The following is a 20,028-nucleotide window of genomic DNA, read 5'->3' on the forward strand; positions in this document are numbered from 1 at the left end:
CTGCTGCAACCCTTGCTACCCTCAACTTCTGTAGACTAGCATCATCATCATGGTTAGAACATGGGCAGGTGAGAGCTGAGGTGTGAACTCACGAGGCTCAAACCCTAATACGAGTAATGAACCATTGGTTGTGCAGAGGTCTGAACTCATCCTCTGTCCAACCTGGATGAACATCAGTCAAAATTAATTATGTATGCTTCATTTTTGCAGCCTAATTTTGTGTAGTTCTCTGAAGGAAATATTACACTGCCCTGTGGGAGGGACCCCTTGCCAGGATGCTCTGTTGGAACTAGGACAAGGTCACCAAATCCTGAGATAAGTGTGTCATTAAGCTCCTTGGAGCATCTGGTTGACCTCATACTTGGGATAAAGTGTTGGAGAGGGCTCTAGACATAATTAGGAACGGGTCCCACAGAGTTCCAGTCTGAGTTTGAAGTACCCCACCCAGATAGTACTACAGATTTTGGCTGGTCCAGCTATCAGAGAGGGACAGTGAATATATCAAGTAAGGCACTCAAACATGGAATATCCTGAGGCCTGGGATCCAGGAGAGGGGCCTCACTTTCCTGGTTGTGAAGGGGACACTTCTGCTACAGATGTTCAATTATGTGGAAACAGTTTTCTTCTCTGCCCTAAGTCATCTTTTCTTTTCACTAAATATGTCCTTCTCAACTTCTTTATTCCCACAAGTGGATGAATGCCTTCTGAAGTACAGCAACATTTTTAGATGCAGTTCTCTTATATGTGTTACCATCTGTGCACAGGCAGTGTCTTTTCTAATTATGTTGTACATTGTATCATCTGCATTGTTTATGTGTTTATTTGGTATTCATATACTGAGTAATAGAGTCTGTTCAAAATCAATAAAATCACCCGGCTTGCCACTTGTCAAATGCAAATGTTACCACATAGGCAATCATAGTCATTTTGTTGCATGTTTTAAGGTTCATTTACAGGACCCTGGCCATCTTGTAATTGGTACCAGTCATTGGTGATTTTGAAAGGAATGTGAAAATAAACTAGGTTTGAACAATTTTGATTTAGGAATTTAAAGACAAATTTAATTTGGAAACCTTTCAAGATCACTTTAATCAACTTCCAAAATAGAATTCAACTACATTTAAATTGATATATCATTGATTTGAACAGGAAATTAATTTTCTATATTACTTCATAGGATTTTTCAAAAGAGAGCCTCATTTAATAAATTGGTTCTACAGTGTTTTTAAAGCCAATAGAATGTTTCATTGCTGTTAGCTTCATTGAATTTTATTATTCCTTAACTATTTTACTCTCTTGTGGGAGATCTATGCTTGTGAATTAGCTAAGAGATCTGGAGTAGCTAATTACATAAATTTTTATGTATATTCATGTCAGTGTATAGGTGACATTTGCGACAGCAAGTCTAGGTCATTGTTTTGGAAACTATCCCAGTTCATGTAACATATATCCATCCCATTCAGGAAGCATCTGGGTATGTAGCTGCATGGCAGCCCTCTCCATGCCCTCTTGTAAAAATCCCTTAATGGTATGTTATCAGTTGTGTTATAGAAACCTGCTTAAAAGGTTTCATGAATCATAAAACATTATGAAGGCTATTAAATTTTTAAAATAGTATTTGGAAAGGGGAAGTCCCCAGAAATCCTGATCTTTTCAACTTCCTTCTCTACTAAAATCTTTTTAAAAGAACATAATGTTTTCATAACCTGGGCTGAAGGAGACTTCTGACTTAGTTTTGCTACCAGATCTGAATTCCTCATGCTCCAAGATTCTCTGATCTCTTTGAGACCCTTTGCCAGCCACTTTGGCCTCAGTTCTGTTCTCTATTGCCTCTCACAATATCACTGTCTGCTGTTTGCTCCATAACTCCAAATTTGTTCACTGATCAAAACCTAATTGTGAAAGGATCCCCTGAAATCTAGGTACCATGCCAGTTACATATGCTATGGAGATGAATGATCAGTTTCAAGGAGGTGCCTTTGAAGCACACATGCTACTGGAAGAGAAGTCCATTACAAAAGAATATGGTAGGTGATGCAGAGACTCACAAGAGCAAAAAGCAGCAGCAGATGACTATCTGAGCCACTCAGTTAAGGTGATTTTTAAGCTATTTATCAGGAAGCCAAAGATGAAAGGGGCCATCCAAATGAGAGAAAGAACATGAACAAAGACATGCAGTCCTGAAGGAACAGGAGGTGTTAGAGAACAACTATGGCTAGAGCCTAGAGTTCATGTGGGGGATGGTGAGAACTGAGAATGGAAAAGTAGAGAAGGTAAAAAGTTGAAGAAAAGGAAATGAAAGATCACTCAAGTTAGGCATGCAGACTGGGAGTAGAAGTCAGAAAAAGAAGCCTTGAAGAATCCAACTAGGTATGAAAAGAATACTGAGATTAAAATTAGAGAAGAGGGACAAGCAAGATAAAATTATAACACAAAAACAAAAAGAAAAAATATATAATAAAAGAGGAGGGGGTCAGTGGTGAAATTTGCACAAGGGACATGAAACCAAGTGAGAAATGTGAAATTATTGTTGAATTTCAGAGCAAGATCTGTCTCGGCGGATGGGGATGGGGGAGAGGCAGAAATTGCCATCGGTTAAGAAATTTAAGGGATATGAGCAAGAGGAGATATTGAATGGTCAAATTTCTTGACGGAGAAGAGAGAAAGGAAGTGGCAAATGAAGACTTACCCAGGCTGTCTATTTTTTCCCCTCCCAGCTAATAAAAACAAACTTAGCTCACGTTTATCACACTAGGGAAAAGAAGGAGCTGGAGGAAAAGGAAGACAGTGAAGAGACAGGAAATAGAAGAGATTATAATTACTTTAAAAGAAGGTGTGAAAAATCTTTCTGTTCCTTTCACACATGAACACCACCTTTTTCTCTCTCTTCATTTCCTCTCAAAGGAAAACTTAACTCCCACTTTGGTACAACTCTAAGTCACCAACAAAGCTATTCTTTTTATCTTAGTCTCAGAACTTGGCTCACACTTTCTCTAGTGGCTGGCCAATTTTATTTCCCAATTATCTTGGCCTAAATACACATTCATCAATTTGGTGTCTAATGGGGATAATGGACAAGGGAATGTTTTTAATATTAGGAGAGGATAATTTTAGCATTTAAAATATATTGATAGATTTGTATTGAAGAAAAATAAAAGAATAGTTACAGGGTATCTGACAAGTCACTTAAATTCTCAACTTCAGTCTCTTTCTATTTTTTAAAATGGTGATCTTGACCAGATCATATCTAGGGTTTAGTCCAACTTAAAAATTCTAGGATTCTAAAAAACAGGCAAGTAAGATTTTTTTTTTTTTTTTTTTTTTTTTTTTTTTTTTTTTTTGAGATGGAGTCTCTCTCTGTCACCCAGGCTGGAGTATAGTGGTGTGATATTGGCTCACTGAAACCTCTACCTCCTGGGTTCCAGCAATTCTTCCTGCCTCATCCTCCTGAGTAGCTGGGATTACAGGCACCCACCACCACACCCAGCTAATTTTTATATTTTTAGTAGAGACAGGGTTTCACAGTGTTGGCCAGGCTAGTCTCAAATGCCTGACCTCAGGTGATCAGCCTGCCTTGGCCTCCCAGTGCTGAGATTACAGGCATGAGCCACTGTGCCCAGCCAAGAATTTTTTTACAAGGGAAAAGTGACTATTAAGAAGAGCGATGGAAAGTCAGAGAGTCAGTGAGGTAGGCCCAAACCTTGTCTACTTGTATGATAGTTTTGTATCCTTATTTAAGTTACTTGAACTCACTAAGTCTTAACTTTGATCTTTCATAATGGATAGACTTAGGATTTCCTAAAGGATTGTTGTGAAAATCATATGAGATAATATTTGTAAAACAGGCAGTTCAAATGTGATGTATGATGGATTCCTAATGATGTCATAGTATCCTTAGGGTGTCACTTTTCCAGCTGGAAACCTCTGTGGCCAGTGGTGCCTTAGCCTGAGTTTTACTAGGGCCCACAGGGCTTGTTCTACCCACTTGGCCTGGTAGTCTGCACTTGGCTAGCACTACCAGCCCAGATCCCATGCCTCTGAAGACACTAGAGCCAGGGGTGGAGTGGCAAGGGATGTGTGAGTAGGTGAGTGTGGGGTCCAGCCACTGCATAGAGCCAAGCACACTAGCCACTGTGGTGGGGCGGGCAGCTCCAGGTGCCAGCACAGACACTGGCTCCGTGTAAGCCTGCGGCTAAATCAGATGCATGGCAAGTGGTTTCAGCTGTGGGCACCTGCCTCTAGAGGAGGGGAACACAGTGGCGCCCAGGAGATTGGAGACACCAGAAACTGCAGAGCTCCAAAGAGGGGGTCATAGCCCTGGCTCGGGGAGCACCTAGGTCTGAGATCCCCAAAGGGCTGCAGCTCTTTTTTCCTTCTCATTGCCTGCAATGCGGTGAGCAAAGGAGGTGTGTGACAGCCTTGTTTGTGTTACAGCTCTTTCAGTTCCACCATTTGGCAGGTCCCAAGTTTTGTCCCACATCCGGGAAGAACAAGGTATGCAGACAACTGGAGGGTGAGCAAGGTGAAGAAGTGCTTTATTGAGCGACAGTACAGCTCTCAGGAGACCTGAAGTGGATAACTCCTTTTGACAGGCAGGTTGTTCCAACAAGTGTGCAGCCCTCAGTGGAGGGGAGTCCAGTAGCACCTATCCACAGGTAGGTCATCCCATCGTCTGCCCGAGTCTGGCTGAGTCTGGGGTTTTTATGGGCTTCAGAGGGAAGGAAGTACATGCTGATTTGTTCATGGGTGGCCATGGGCAGCCTGGAAAAAGCACCATAAGTTCTCACTCCAGGCCCTGGACTCCATCTGGAACTGAGTGCCAGGCTACCAGGCTTCAGGCTGTCCCTGGCTTGAAGGTGGGGTTTCACCAGGCACCTGACCCTTTCTGCCCAGGAGCCTGTCTGCCTCCTGCCACCATTTACATGTCATCCAGCGTGCCCAGGCTGTTTGTGCCAGAGGATGCCTTCAGGCCTGCACCAAGCTGCCCTTAGTGCCCCTTTGGCCTCCCTCCTGTGCTTAGCATCACCCAAAGACTGGAGGGGGCTGAGGCAGCAGGGGGCTGGTGAGTCAGCAGCACCCCAAGCACGTGCACATCCAGCTGGGATGAACACAACAGCACCCGGGCTTGGCCTCAACTTTGCTCTGAAATCAGAACAGGTGCTGGGAGTGGGGATCTGCCAGGCAGAGGGACCAGGCACTTCTGAGGCTGTGGGGGCAGGGTGACTTCCGGGCCAGGAGTGCAGGTTCCTAGATCCATAGCTACAGCTGGAGAGCTGCAGCTATGCCTGGGAGGGCGGGGTTCCTTCCCTGTAATCTCAGAATGAGGCAGGCAGGGTTCCTGCCTGTTCCTGGTTCCTGCCAGTTCTGCGGAGTGTGCAACCCTGGCAGCACCTCCCCTACTGCAGCCAGTGTCTTTTCAGCATCTGCTCCAGATGAGCCACTGCAGCCGTCAATGACTATTTATTACTCTCTTCTTCCTTAAATTAATTTTACTCATCAACATTGCCCTTCCTCAAAAAATAATAGCACTTAGTGAATCTTTACAGTGAGTCATACGTTAATCCTTTATGTGAATTGATATATATTTAATCCTTGTAAAAAATAAAGGAGGCAGGTATTTTTTCATTGCCGTTTTAAAATTGGGAAAACTGAGGCATGGAAAGGTTCAGTAATTTGCTCAAGGTAACTTATATGGTAAATAGCTGAGTCCAAATTTAAATCAAGGCAGGTCATTTCCAGGATGTGTTTTTAAGTAGTACAATAGAGTTGCTGCATGTTTATGAAACAATTCTTAGTCAAGACTGTGTTTGATGTAAATTACATTTGATATAAAGCTCAGCCAAATATGACTTCCAACCTTTCAAATATAATTTCTAGTATAACCTTAGACATATGTAAAATGCCCATTTTATCAGTAATAGCTAACAGAACAGTACAGCTCCCAGAGTGGTCATGCAATCTGTCAGAAGCATTTTCTGATAGCACAATAGTGACTGTATTTGAAAAGAAGAATGTTGATCTGTTTTGTAAAGTTGGCCCAATAAATACTTAGACATTGTAAGCTTTCTCTATACATTTTTTATCCTAAAAGAGTAAATAGTATCAAACAAAGTCATAGGAATGTTTGAAGATACAATTCTGTATAACACAAGTTGTTACAGACTTATCAATTAGTAAACTTGAATCATTAAAATAATTCAGTAATTATCTCAAGTGGATTACTTTTGTAATTTAATTAATGTCTTTGATGCCAAGGTATGAAATAAACTGCCATTATGGAAAGTCAGATTTGTCAACAAGGAAGTGAACTGTTATGGTCTTTATTATTAGACAGTAATTGAGCAGAGCCTGTATTGATATCTTGTAGTTAACTAGGCAGTGAATATTATTAATTTTAAAAATTCATCACTTTCTATTATGAGAAAGTGACTTATTATAAATAAGTATGTTTAGTGAAATGAATGTTTGACCAGGTAACTAGGATATTTCTTTTCTTTTTCAAATACACAAAACGTATGTTAAATTTATGGGTCAGACATTTCTGTTTACAGAGTTAGAGAAATAAGTAAGACGAAAGGAATATCTTTTTAGAAAAAATGGTGGCTTTGTATTTGGGTATGTTGTATTTGAGATACCAGTAGGCATATGAAAATGCAAGGCTAGAGCTCAACAGAGTGCTTGGGGCTAGAGATCCAATTTTTTTTTTCCCCTAGTGGTGTTAAAAACCTAGGGGGAGTTGTTCTTTACTTTATGAGAAGGAATAATGACACTGAGGAGAATATTTGTAGGAGTGATGGATGAAATCCCAAATGAGGAAGCTAAGGTACCTGTGGCAGGATAGTAGATTGTGAACTTGCAATCTTAGAGGTATAGCACTTCTGGATGAACAGACGACTGAGTTAGAGACCTCCCAGAGGTTTGCTGCTGAAGTAGCCTTGGAGATGGATGTCATTGAGTTTGGGCATGTCATGAAACCAGGCCAGTAAAAAAGCTGGCCTTCTAAGCAGCCAGAAGAATATTATGAAGCAGGGATTTTTGCCTAAACTTCTTTAGAGCTCTTAAGAACTAGACCCAGAAAGCTGAATGTGCCTTAGAGGCAGCTTGCCCCAGTGGTTGCCAAGAAAATCAGCTCTGAATAGTTTATGATAGACTAGCAATTGCACACCTACACCATAGCTTTTAGAGCTTATCTAGCTGTTCCCTGCTTTTATATGAAGTCTAAAATGTAACCATTTGGATTTAGGTTATTTCAAAATACGACCAAGTATGAAAAATTAATAATATTTGATATTGGTATCTACCAATAACAGCTAATATTTATCATCCTTTTATAATGTACTAAACATGGTGCAAAGGATTTCAGTTAGACTTTACCTCAACTCTAAATTTGATAACATTATTAACTCCATTTATAGATGAGGGTACTGGGGCTTAGAAATGTTGTGTAGCTTGGTCCAGGTAACAGTGCTAATGAGGGACAAAGCTAGTATTCAAACTTAGACCTGTCTGATTTCTATGGCACACGGCTTCTGTCAAGGCATATCAAGAACATTGTATGCTTTGTATGCTCTGAGCAACAAATGATAAAACATAAAGATTATTTCAAATAAACAATAAAGGAAAATTAAATTTGAAATAGTTTATTAGGAAAAAGCAATGACTTGCCATCAAATTAAATATTTTATTAATAAACTTCAACTCTGCTTATCACTTTTTTATGAATATATATCTTTTTATAAGGGTAAAAATTCATGCTCACAATTAAATTCATGCTAAGACTTATGATAAATAGTGCTACCACTGACACTGACTTCACTGAACAAAACTAGCAAGGAGATGCTAGTTAGCAGGTAAGGATTTTTATATTTTTATATTGTTTTGAAGCCAAACTTAATTTTTAGTTTAGTTATCCTTTTTAAATTTCAAATTCTCCTTGGTTGGTTTGAGAGGTTCTATTTCTATGGGTAAACTCATGGTCACATGAGAACCTGTTTTAAAAAGAAATTCCTTGATGGCTCGAGCAGTTGGAATCTGTTGAATTTTTACTGTGGTTTAGGATGACCATCAATGGCCAAAATGTGCTTTTGGGACATGTATGTTACATGATATCACTCAGACCTGACTTAACGCACTAAACAGATTGCTAGTCTTTCCTACCAGCTGTTCCTCTCTCCTTTCATTGTTGGCATTATGACTTGTCATGAGTAACAGATAAATCTGGACATTTAGCATATATATTATGCGAATAAATCGTCATAGTGAAAAAGTAGCTTAGGTTCTGAGATTCTGTCATCCCAATTTTTTAATCATCCTAAATGACAGAAACAGATGGGTGCTCTCATTGACTACGAGGACATCCAGTAACATATACATGACATCATTCTGTGAGATTTATTTGGTTGGCATGCCCTTCAGTAATAAACAATCAGACATTTTGTTTTGCCCCGAAAGTGTTGATCATTACTGAATCATCTTTTCAGAACTCCCTTTGCTAAAAGCATTGTTTTTTTTTGTTGGTTGGTCTAGTGATAATTGTCACAGATAAAAAATGTATTGAAATGATTGTAGACAAAAGCAAAAGGGCTAGGATTGTTGGTACTAAAATCTCAAAAGAAAAGCAATATCAACAATAACATCTTCCACTGGAAAAACTCTAATGTCCCTATTATTTGTGACTGTTATACATTTTAAGGAAAATCAACTGTAAATGATTTGCTTGTATTTACCGAGTACTTACTAAATGGTAGGAACATTTATACATGCTGGAGATATACAACCTCTGGCTCAACATAGTAGAAAAAGAATTCTTGTCCTGATGGAATTTAAAATTTAGTGATGGACTCAGTAAAAACTAAGAGAAATAAGAAAGATACATAGTATATTAGATGATGATAGGACCTATGAATAAATATAAAGCAGGAAAGGCAAAAAAAGAATGCTATTGAGGAGTATGGGGATTACAATTTTAATAATGTACATCTCATTGAGTAACCCTCAAATATGTATTTTGACACCTTTATATGCAATTTTCCCAGTATACATAATATATAGTTTTGATGTATTCATCCACTTAATTGTGTAATTACACTATTGCCTACTTTTTTAGGTCAGCTAATCCCTGTGTTCATTTAATGGATAAAAAAGCAGTAGGATTTCTTGCATTCATAGGCTACTCTTCTGTATCAGGAGCTGCTGGACATTAGTATGATTATTTTAGTATTAATCACTATTATACATTTTATTATGTGCCAAAAAATTCTGTTTTATACTGACCTTGTCTGATGAACTCATAATCAGAAATTACACGAGCTAAAAATGATTGTGTTTACATAATATTTTTACATTAATACTACTGAGATAATATAAATGAAATGGTTTCCTTTGAGGATTAAGTATCAGTTTATAGTTGTGAATTTTATGCCCGTATAAACAGCATATGTGAGTTGCCCAGCTGTTGAGACTAGAGAGAATAAACAGATACTCAGTTGGTTATACTCTCCCAAATTAGCAAAGGCCCAATAAGAAGTAAAGCACCTTCCATTATCCAATCCTTGTCTTCCTTTGATCCGCTTCCATGAAGCAGTAGGATGGATTATTTTAGCCTTCACAAGTTGATGGTGATCATATCCCTGCCTACTTTTCTGTATAATCACTACTCAATCAGCAATATACAATAGCTACATTCAAGGTACTTCTTGGAGGACATTATTTTGAAGTCACTTTTCCAAAATGTTCACAAAAAGCTGAAATGAGACAGGGTATACATGGAGGATTCCTTGAAAGAGAGGCAGGGTACACACCCCTCTAGATTGGGGATTATAATCTTAAAAGACTAGAGAGGCCAGGAAATAATAAAATTGAATTCAGGCAATTATGTGACCTGTGGCATGCTGGAGAGCAAGTACTTATGTAGGGGACTGTCATCCCTCAGCTCTGCAAAATACTCCTGCAGGTCAATTCCTGAAAGCAGATGAGCACTTTGCAACCCCGCATTTAAATACACTATAATCTCCCTCTGACTAACATGGGCTGGCGAAAGACTATATACCCAAACCGTGTTATTCTAATCTCTCTTAAAATACATTTTTTTGAATTGTAATTGTACTGTGAATTCAACAGTCTGTGTAGAAGAAATTAGGAGACAAAGACTTATAAAGCCAAGAGTTCCATTTAGTATAATTCTGTATCATAGTGTCATCCCATGAGGACCCATTGGATGAATTTCTGTCTGGTCATAGTATGAGGAAGTTGTGCTTCCACTGTGAATAAATGGCTGACTTGTATTAAGGATAAAATAAGTAGACATGGACGTTACCATTTTATATCAGGAGCTAGTTGCTTTAGACATGGATATTCCACTTAAAAGTGTGTCATTTTGGCTGGGGGCAGTGGCTCGTACCTGAAATCCCAGCACTTTGGGAGGCCAAAGTGGGTGGATCACCTGAGTTTGGGAGTTCGAGACCAGCCTGACCAACATGGAGAAACCTGTCTCCACTAAAAATACAAAAATTAGCCACGCATGGTGGTGCATGCCTGTATTTGCAGCTACTCGGGAGGCTGAGACACGAAAATTGCTTGAACCTGGAGGCGGAGGTTGCAATGAGCCAAGATTGCACTATCGTACTCCAGCCTGGGCAACAGGAGCAAAACTCCATCTCAAAAAAAAAAAAAAAAAAAAAAAAAGTGTGTCATTTTTTGGCTCTTTAAGCTGTATCTTGCAAAACTTAATCTCAATTTATGACCAAGATCTAGCCAATGGAGGTCATCTTACAATGTATATTCTGTCTTCAATTTCATTTCTGATGTTATCTTATCCTTTCCTCATTCATTTGTTTTAAATCTTAGAGTAGCCTGTTAGTTTATCTTGTTTTATTATATATAAGTATGTATACCACGTTAGAACTTTTGGGAACAGGTGAGATTAAAACTAAATAGAAGAACAACTTCCAAAATCTGTAGTGATCAAAATTTTTCTTCTCACAATGACGTTGCACATTAGTGTACTATGAGATAAGTCACAAATGACAATCTTTTTTGTCACTAAATATAATAAAGCACGATTCTTATAATGAGATCTAAATGGGACCGTTGTTCACTTTCTTAAGTGTGATAAAGGTAAATTTACATCTGAAGCTGGGAGTAGCATGTAAATAGAAGTTTATCCTTTGTGCACATGCATGATTGGCATGAGCCTTTGCAGTATCTTTTCATGAATTAAGAAAGAACATTTTATCTTCCCAAGGGATAGAGTCCAAGATCAGTGTTCATGCCTTTGTCCTCAGAGCATGGCAAGGATTGTAGCCCCCATCTCCCTCAGGCCAAGAATTATTAAGTATTGGGGAAGGCACAACCTGCTGGACCATTCATAGAAGCCCAATTTATGTGTTACTTATAAAATTCATCTGTTACATGTGCCTGACCAAGAAAAGCAACATTGAGAGCCAATGGAATAAATTCTAGGTGTTTATTTACCTGATTTTACATTTGAAAAATGTAAAACATTTTAAAAACAGGTAAATACAAATAATCAGCTTTAATTTTACATAAAAGGAAGATAAGACCATATAAGATAAATATATCCCACATGAAAACTTCTTACATTTTTTGGATACATGTTGAAGTCTTTCTGTATTTAACAGCTGCATAAATTTTGATTGGTCACAGACCAATCGAGAACCTAACGAAGGCTGTGGTCCCTCTGTAGGAAAACACACAAAGGCATAAGCAAACCTTCATAGAGTTTCTGCCAAGTTATCCAATTTTAGGTAACAAATTCCAGCTATTAACTGTAGAGAGCTCATTTATTCATTCAACTTTTTGTTCAGTAGGACGATCTTATGAAGATCTGCACTCTCTTGCCCTGTACCTCAAAACACACTACTATCTAGGCTCACTAAAAGCATGCTCTGTCATTGTACCACTGACAAACATGGTTTCTGACCAAATCTAAACAAATTAGAGAGTTTTACACTACTCAAACCATGATTAATAGGAACGAATATGCAGGGAGGCCGAGGTGGGCGGATCACCTGAGGTTGAGACCAGCCTGACCAACACAGAGAAACCCCGTCTCTACTAAAAATACAAAAATTAGCCAGGTCTGGTGGCGCATGACTGTAATCCCAGCTACTTGGGAGGCTGCAACGTCTTTATCTATCCAGCCCAGTAGTTGAGATTTTGCTTAGTATATTCTGATGCTTAAGCATATGTTTAGTAGGAAAGCAAGAATTAAGTAAACCATTATACATTTATTCAGTGAAATATTGTGTAGTAACTTAAAATGGTGTTTCAAATAATTAGTAATCATGTAGGAAAAAATGCTTGCTTATAAACTCGTCTCCCTTTATCTGTGGGGGACTTGTTCTAAGACCCCTAATAGAAATCTAAAACTGCAGGTAGCACCAAACCCTATATATTTGTTTTTTGTTTTCCTACACATACATACCTTTGATAAAATTTAATTTATAACATAGGCACACTAGGAGATTAACAATAATAACAAAATAGAACAATTTATAACAATATAATGAAATATATATACAATATAATGAAAGTTATGTGAATGTGATCATTCTCTGCCAAAATATCTTATTATACTATGCTCACCCTTCCTTGTGATGATGTGAAATAGAATGTCTACATCATGAGATGAAGTGAATGGAGTAGGCATTGTGACATGTTAGGCTACTATTGACCTATCAGGTGTGTAGCATCTATAGTGTGGATACACTGGACAATAGGATGACTAACATCCTGAGTGAGACACAGCAGGATGGGCCATGACTTTATCATGCTACTCAGAATGGAGTGCAATTTAAAACTCATGAATTGTTTATTTTTGTAATTTTCTGTTTAGGATTTTTGAGCTGAGATTGACCATGGATAACTGTACCACAGAAACTGAAACAGTGGATAAGGGGTACTACTATATCGTTAGGATAATAAAGTAGACTACAAAATAGTTCCATCAGTATAACTGCAACTTAAACAAACACTACACAGAGAGGGGAGAAAAGACTAGAAGGTACCTCACCAAAAATGTTAGTCATTTTCTTTTCTTTTTTTTTCTTTTTTCTTTTTTTTTTTTTGAGATGGAGTCTTGCTTTGTCACCAGGCTGGAGTGCAGTGGCACGATGTCAGCTCACTGCAACCTCCGCCTCCCAGGTTCAAGCGATTCTCCTGCCTCAGCCTCCCAAGTAGCTGGGACTACAGGTATGCACCACCATAACCGGCTAATTTTTTGTATTTTAGTAGAGACAGGGTTTCACTATGTTGGTCAGGCTGGTTTCGAACTTCCGACCTTAGGTGATCCATCCACCTTGGCCTCCCAAAGAAATGTTAGTAATTTTCTTTGGCAAAATTATAAGTTTCCTCCTTCCCTTCCTTCTTTCCTCCCTTCCTTCCCCCTCCCCTCCCCTCCCCTCCTCTCCCCTCTTCTCTCCTCTCCTTTCTTCTTTTCCTTTCTTCTTTCCTTCCCCCCTCCCTCCCTCCCACCCGTCCTTGCTTCCTTTCCTCTTTCTTTCCTTTCCCCTATTTTGTTTTCCAAATTTCATAATGAGAATGCATTTATAGGCTGGGCGCGGTGGCTCACGCCTGTAATCCCAGCCCTTTGGGAGGCTGAGGAAGGTGGATCACGAGGTCAGGAGATCGAGACCATCTTGGCTAACACGGTGAAAACCCGTTTCTACTAAAAATACAAAAAATTAGCCAGGCGTAGTGGCGGGTGCCTGTATTCCCAGCTACTCGGGAGGCTGAGGCAGGAGAATGGCGTGAACCCAGGAGGCAGAGCTTGCAGTGAGCTGAGATGGCGCCACTGCACTCTAGCTTGGGCGACAGAGCGAGACTCCGTCTCAGAAAAAAAAAAAAAAAAAAAAGGCATTTATATTAACAATGGGAAAGAGACTTTATTTTTTTTAATACAGCAAGAGCTTTGCTGGAGAACAAATTTTATCTATTAAGTCAAATGGAAAACTGTCTTTAAGGGAAGAGTTGTCAATCCTCACTAATAAATGTTCACATAATTATAAAATGTCAAGTATTCTCTTTGGTAAAAGGCAGAATATTTATGCAATTTGAAAAATCAGAGGATAAGTATTGTCTTTGGGACAAAAAGAAACTGAATCCATTTGTTTAGTGATTATTGAGATTGAATGTCTCAAATGACTAAGTTGTGGTATGTAATGTGTGTGTTGGAATTTGAAATTTTCTCAAGTTATTAAGGAAAACACATTAATGGAATTTGAAAATATAAATTTAAAAAAGTTTTACTTGCAAGCCTTGTGCCACTCTGTAAATGTGAAAATAAATTATTGGCATCCATACTTAAATTTTGTTTTGTAATGACACTTTTGTGGCAATCTGTCATATTTCTTGTTTCCGCTACAAATATTGGTTTGGGATAGATATTATGAAACCACTGAGATTTGTGGTTTGGATTTGAAATTTTGTCACAACACTCAAAAATCTCACCCAAAGGGTATAAATCAAATTTTTGGCTTCTGCACATCAGTTGGGTGAAAGCAGCACTAAAATAACATCTCAAAGGGTATAAAACCAACCATTCCAGTACAATGGACATATTCCAAAACCGAGTTCTATATAGCTTACATATATTCAGGTCATCTAGGACTGCTGAAGAAGAGAAATTACAACTCCTTTAAACTGTTAGTAAGAACTAATATGTACAGGTAGGCCACCATGTTGTACAACTCCATGAAGTTCAATGTGAATAAAGTATGAATGGTTCCCTCATGGAACTGAGCAAACACATGGGGCTATGCATCATAGTTTTCCTTTTTCTTTTTTTCAGGTTTTATAACATTTATATAATTAAAAATTGTACATTCCAATAACTGAAATAAGTTAAACACCAAAAAATGGCACTCTGATTAAACTGTATTTTTATATCCTTCAGGACACCTTGGACCAGCTTGGTTGTAATTCTAGATTTTACTGTCATCCCACCCAGCTTCTTCCTTCATCAACATGCAAGTTCCTTTCTTTCTCTGTCAGCCAAATAAGCATATAGGAGAAGCAGGAGAGGCCTGCGTTGTCAGTGGTTTTCAATTATTTGATATGAAAGGGGCAGCGTGGTCGTTTAAACTTGATCCAGCCTCTTTGCATCTTAAAAAGTTGAACAGCTACAAGAAGCAATGCTCGTGGAAGGTACAGTGCATGTTATTGGTACATGTCCCATTACGACACGCCCGCTTGCTTCTCCTGTTGGATAGTTTCTTTGGAATGCAGTGTTTTGGTTTTTTATTTCGTGTATCCTTTTTTTCTTTTTATTTTCTTTTTATTTTTTCTATCTTATTTCAGTTTCTATTTACTGAATTTCTAGATTTCAGCCATATAGGGTTTGTCAGACAAAGTTGCAGAGGAAGTGGAGCGAGGCGCACGGGTGAGCTGAATATATTTGTGCAGTAGACACTACCTAGTCATTGAGATTTTCTGTGGCACTCTCCGTGGTCTTAATCAAAGCCAGTAATCCAGAGGACAGGTGGAACACTTTTATGCCCCTTTATGCAGAGCCCTCACAGGTTAGGCAAGAGCCATTATATTTCCCCCTATTGAACCCTCTTTTTAAGAACCTCAATATGTTAAAATCTTCTTATAAATCAACTTCTCATTATTTTCACTATTTCAAATGTCAAAATACTCAACAAGCAAGATAGATTTTATTCAAAATGATTGCAATAAGGGTCAAGACTTATTGCAATAAAGGTCAAGATTATACAACAGAATAGATTGTTTCAACCCCACTGAAACAAAAGGCAGGAGAGGTTTTAAGCTCAGATGAGCTAGTGGAAAAGTCCTTAAGCAAGTTGGTGAGAAGGTTGGTCAGTGTGTTTGCTACGAGGTAAGTTATTGAAGTTAGGCTCCTGGGTCCCCAACCCCCAACAGGGACTGTGATAGGGGCCTTACCTTTCCTGATGATTGCCTTACAAAAAGATGGTTCCCAGGCCCTTCACAAAGGTTCCTGGGTTGTAAAACTGGCAAGTGATCAGAAAAAGCTTTACATCGCAAAGGAGTAAGTTTTCTTAAGTAAGTTCTCTAAGAAAAGGGAGGTCAGAGGCCTATAGGGGAAGAAACCTGTCTAAAATTTAGCCAAGCTGAGGGAAGGTTTAAGGCTGTTTTGGTTAAAATTCTTTTCCTGGGAGGCAGCATGGAAATTGAGAATTGTATCCATGAGGAGCGGTTGTATCCTTGGCTCTGGCGTAAATATACTTCCTAGGTGTTGGTTCCCTTTTATTAGTTTTCTGTGCTGCCTAATGATGACCACACATTTATTGGCTTAAAACAACACAGGTTTATTTGTTTCATGGTTTCTGTGGGTTAGAAGTCTGCTACGGATCTCACAAGGCTGCAATTAAGGTGTTGACCAGGACCAAGTTTTCATTCTGTAAACCCAAAATAAGATTCTGAGGCCTCCCAACCATCTGAATGGACCTCTTTTCTCAGCCAAGGGCATTCCAAAGTTAGCCTGAAAAGACTAATTCAGGCCATGATGAGAATAGGGGATGGAACATGCCTCTTTTTACCCTCCTCCCTTTCGGAATTCTGGATAAAACACTCTTTAAGTCTGATAAGAAACATTTACAATCTATTCTCCCTGAAGCCTGCTACCTGGATGCTTCATCTGCATGATAAAACCTTATAACCCTTTATCAGAACCCAGACATTCCTTTCTATAGACAATAACTCTTTCAACCAATTGCCACGCAGAAAGTCTTTAAATCTATCTATGACCTGGAACCTCCCCACCCCCTGCTTTGAGTTGTCCTGCCTTTCCAGACAGAACCAATATACAGTTACATGTATTGACAAATGTCTCATGTCTCCCTAAAACGTATAAAACCAAGGTGTACCCGACCACCTCGGGCACATGTCATCGGGACCGCCTGAGGCTGTGTCATGGGCATATCCTTAACCTTAGCAAAATACACGTCCTAAATTGATTGAGGCCTGTCCCAGACACTTTTGGTTTACAATCTGGCAGTTCAATTAGGGAAGCAAGTTTGTGCCCACAAGCATGGTTCTTGCCAATATTTAGTGAATTCATGGCATCTGCTTCTTCAAAGAGAGAAAGAGAAGAGAGAATGACTAGGGCAAGTGTTTGGCTAGTAAGAACAAGTTTTCTGTAATATAAAATAATCATGAGAGTGACACTGCATCACTTTTGCTATGGTCTATTGATTAGAAACAAGTCCCATGTCTCATGCCCACTGAATGGGAGCATTTACATGAAGATATAAATAGCAGGAGGAGAAGATCACTTGAAGCCACTCTAAAAATATATGTGCCACATTCTTCATTTGCCAAACTAAAGCAATATTATTAGTAATAATTTTCTTAGATTCCTAAGCGTCTCCTTACAAGAGTCACGTCTGGAGCAGTGTGTTGATTGAAGTAGGCATTCTCATGTTATAGAGCTCTGGGTCCCTATCTCAACTTCAACCTAAGCAGTACATTGAGATTCCTCATGAAATTCCTCCCCTCTCCTCCCCTCCCACTCCCCCTTGCCTCCCTTCCCCTCCCCTCCTCTCCCCTTCCCTTCCTTTCCCTTTCCTTCCTTCTTTTCTTCTTCCCTCCCTCCCTCCGTTTCTTCCTTCTTTTCTTTCTTTTGTTGTAGGTCTTCCATTTCTTTTAAAAAATTAAAAATGGATTAGACCACATAATAATCATGATCACATTAGTCAGAAAAGCTTATGATTCAAATAAAAATTTAAAATTAAAAACTTGCTTCATGAATTAATGCTTAACTTCATGAATTTGACCAGTTATAGTCATGATGCGACTTGTCCTGGGGAGAACTTGGTTTCCCTATTTGAGCAAACAGCCTGTACGCTGGTAGCTTACTTTGCACAGAGGCACATAGACAACAACTCAAACCTTTTTACACAGTTTTTATCCACTGCATACCCTTGAGTCTTTCATAGCTGTATCTTTTCCAAAGGGATCATCACACTTGTAATGGGAAAGTCTAAGAAAATCCTAGTGAGCTTAAAGTAGTATCCATATGCAATGGGGAAAAAAAATATCATGTTGCTATTATACTAGAATATTTACTGCTTATTTGGGATTTCCACATTTGAAATAATACTTTAATTTTTTTTTCTCTTTTCCTTTGCAAAGTTATCTTTCCCTTCCTCTTAGTGTGAAAATTGAACATATGCTGATGCAATGTCGCAGGCTATGTTTATAGGCTTTCTCGGGGGGGAGGTGAAGGTGGGAGGGAGCATGGGAAGAAACAGTTCCTTAGCAATTGTTTTTCTCATTATGTTGTTTGGCATCACATCACAAGCATCTTGAAACATATTTTTAAAATTCATTTGTACCATCAGCTGTATATATGTTTGCTTTTTTTTTTTTTTCAATTTGCAGTATTAAGAATGCCGTTTAAAAGGTGCTGATTAACACCAGTACTGGCTATAGATTCCAGTTGCTGTTTGATGTTTTGCTTATTAGAACTGCGAGCACTCTCCTTTGTATTTGTAAAATGTAAGCATATGACCTTTCCAGATCCAGCAAGGAGCGTCCCAGATGGAGTACATGGAGACCGTGACTGTGAAAGATGAGGATCAAGTGCAGATTTGGTGGCCTCTGATTGCCAGTATCTGGCAGCCACATTCTCTTCCCACAAGATGTGCTGGAAATATGACCAGGCAGAAGTTCACTTAAGTGAATCCAACAGTTAAACCTACCATGGAAGGGTGTGGTGCACAGAGGGCGTGTGAAGAAGAGAAGACCACAGTGGGAACCTCCAAGGAATTAACATCTAGCTGGGGATGAGGGGGGATTTGGCTATGTAGAGAGTAAATAAAGTGATATTAGAATTAAAGTAAGGGGCCAGTTATTTCCAAATGGGGAAATGGGGCAGCCTTCATGGAGAAGGGAATGTTTAATCTGGGTCACATGGAATGAATAGGACTGGAAATGGAGTTTATAAGAGTGAGAATATTTTACTTAGAGGAAACTACATTTAAAGAAAGGATGGCTGTGTAGGTGTATTGCTTCTTTGCAGATACATGCAATTTAATATGCCTGGAGTGCAGATTCTATGTGACTGAGGTGAGTAGGGACAAAGGGAGAGATGACTCAGAGAGGCAGATAGAGGGAAATCATTCAGGGCTTAATTTCTAGGATAAAAGTTGGTGGCTTTTTCATGGGTGTGTGTGTCAGGGAAGAGGGTAAAATTATAGTGGGTAAAAGCACAGACTTTGGGATCAAAGTAATGGGTTTCCATCATGACTCTGCCTCCCCCTAGTGATATCAACTTGTGTGAATATGTAATGACTCTGACCTTCAGTTTTTTCATCAATAAATGATAAGCAATAATGCTAATTTAATAGAGACTTTCTGAGGAACAAATAAGACTATGTACCCAAAGGGCTTAGGTTAGGACCTGCCACTCAGTAACAACATTCAGTAGCTGTGATCATGCTATAGAGGACAGCAATTCCACTAATCCCAACACAGGCACTCTCTTTAGCTGCAGATATGATGTCCCCTCTCCCCTAGATGAGGCAAACTGATCCTGCTGGACCTAGCTGGTTGCCAGATGGATTAGAACACTGGACTCAGAACAGACTTCAATGATATCTTTAAGAAAAACTCATGTCAAAGTCATGTAGAATATACAATAGAATTATCAATGAAGAGAGGGAGAATCTGGAAAGAAGGCAACCAAAAGCCAAAGGGAAACTAAAGGAGATTGAAAGACTGTGAAATTGAGCCTAGAATAAGTTCACTGAAGTGGCAAATCTGGGAGAGATATTTTAGAAGTCTGTTGCTTTGGGTAGGGCAGGGAAAAATCTATTAGGACACTTCACTGGCTTGGAGAGAGAGGAAGGATAGTTCTTCACCTCTCCTATAAATCTGTGATTGTCATTCTGAATAACAGCACATCATGATTGGAGGATCAGATTATACCCTCGTTAAAGCCAGGATCTGAAAATACGGTAGCTGATCAGATATAAATATTAGAAGTGAGGCCATTCAGGGAACACAAAATCAGGACAATACATC

At 39.0% G+C, this 20,028-nt stretch overlaps 1 protein-coding gene and 1 long non-coding RNA gene across 4 annotated transcripts in view; both read left to right on the forward strand.

The window, feature by feature from the left end:
• NAV3 (neuron navigator 3) overlaps positions 1-20,028 on the forward strand; it is a 924,153-nt gene that overhangs the window by 453,683 nt on the left and 450,442 nt on the right. The gene's annotated exons all lie outside the window — the stretch shown is intronic.
• On the forward strand, positions 3,918-18,841 carry LOC129009809 (uncharacterized). 2 transcript variants are annotated; one of them, XR_010122642.1, is made up of 4 exons: positions 3,918-4,085; positions 4,435-4,655; positions 14,915-15,165; positions 18,523-18,841. It is a non-coding gene; the product is annotated as an uncharacterized LOC129009809 (long non-coding RNA). The 2 variants fall into 2 exon arrangements; XR_008492852.2 differs by lacking the exon at positions 14,915-15,165 and having other exon boundaries at positions 3,933-4,085.

The sequence above is a fragment of the Pongo pygmaeus genome, chromosome 10 (genome assembly GCF_028885625.2).
Source record: "Pongo pygmaeus isolate AG05252 chromosome 10, NHGRI_mPonPyg2-v2.0_pri, whole genome shotgun sequence".
In the NCBI taxonomy this organism is placed as follows: domain Eukaryota; kingdom Metazoa; phylum Chordata; class Mammalia; order Primates; family Hominidae; genus Pongo; species Pongo pygmaeus.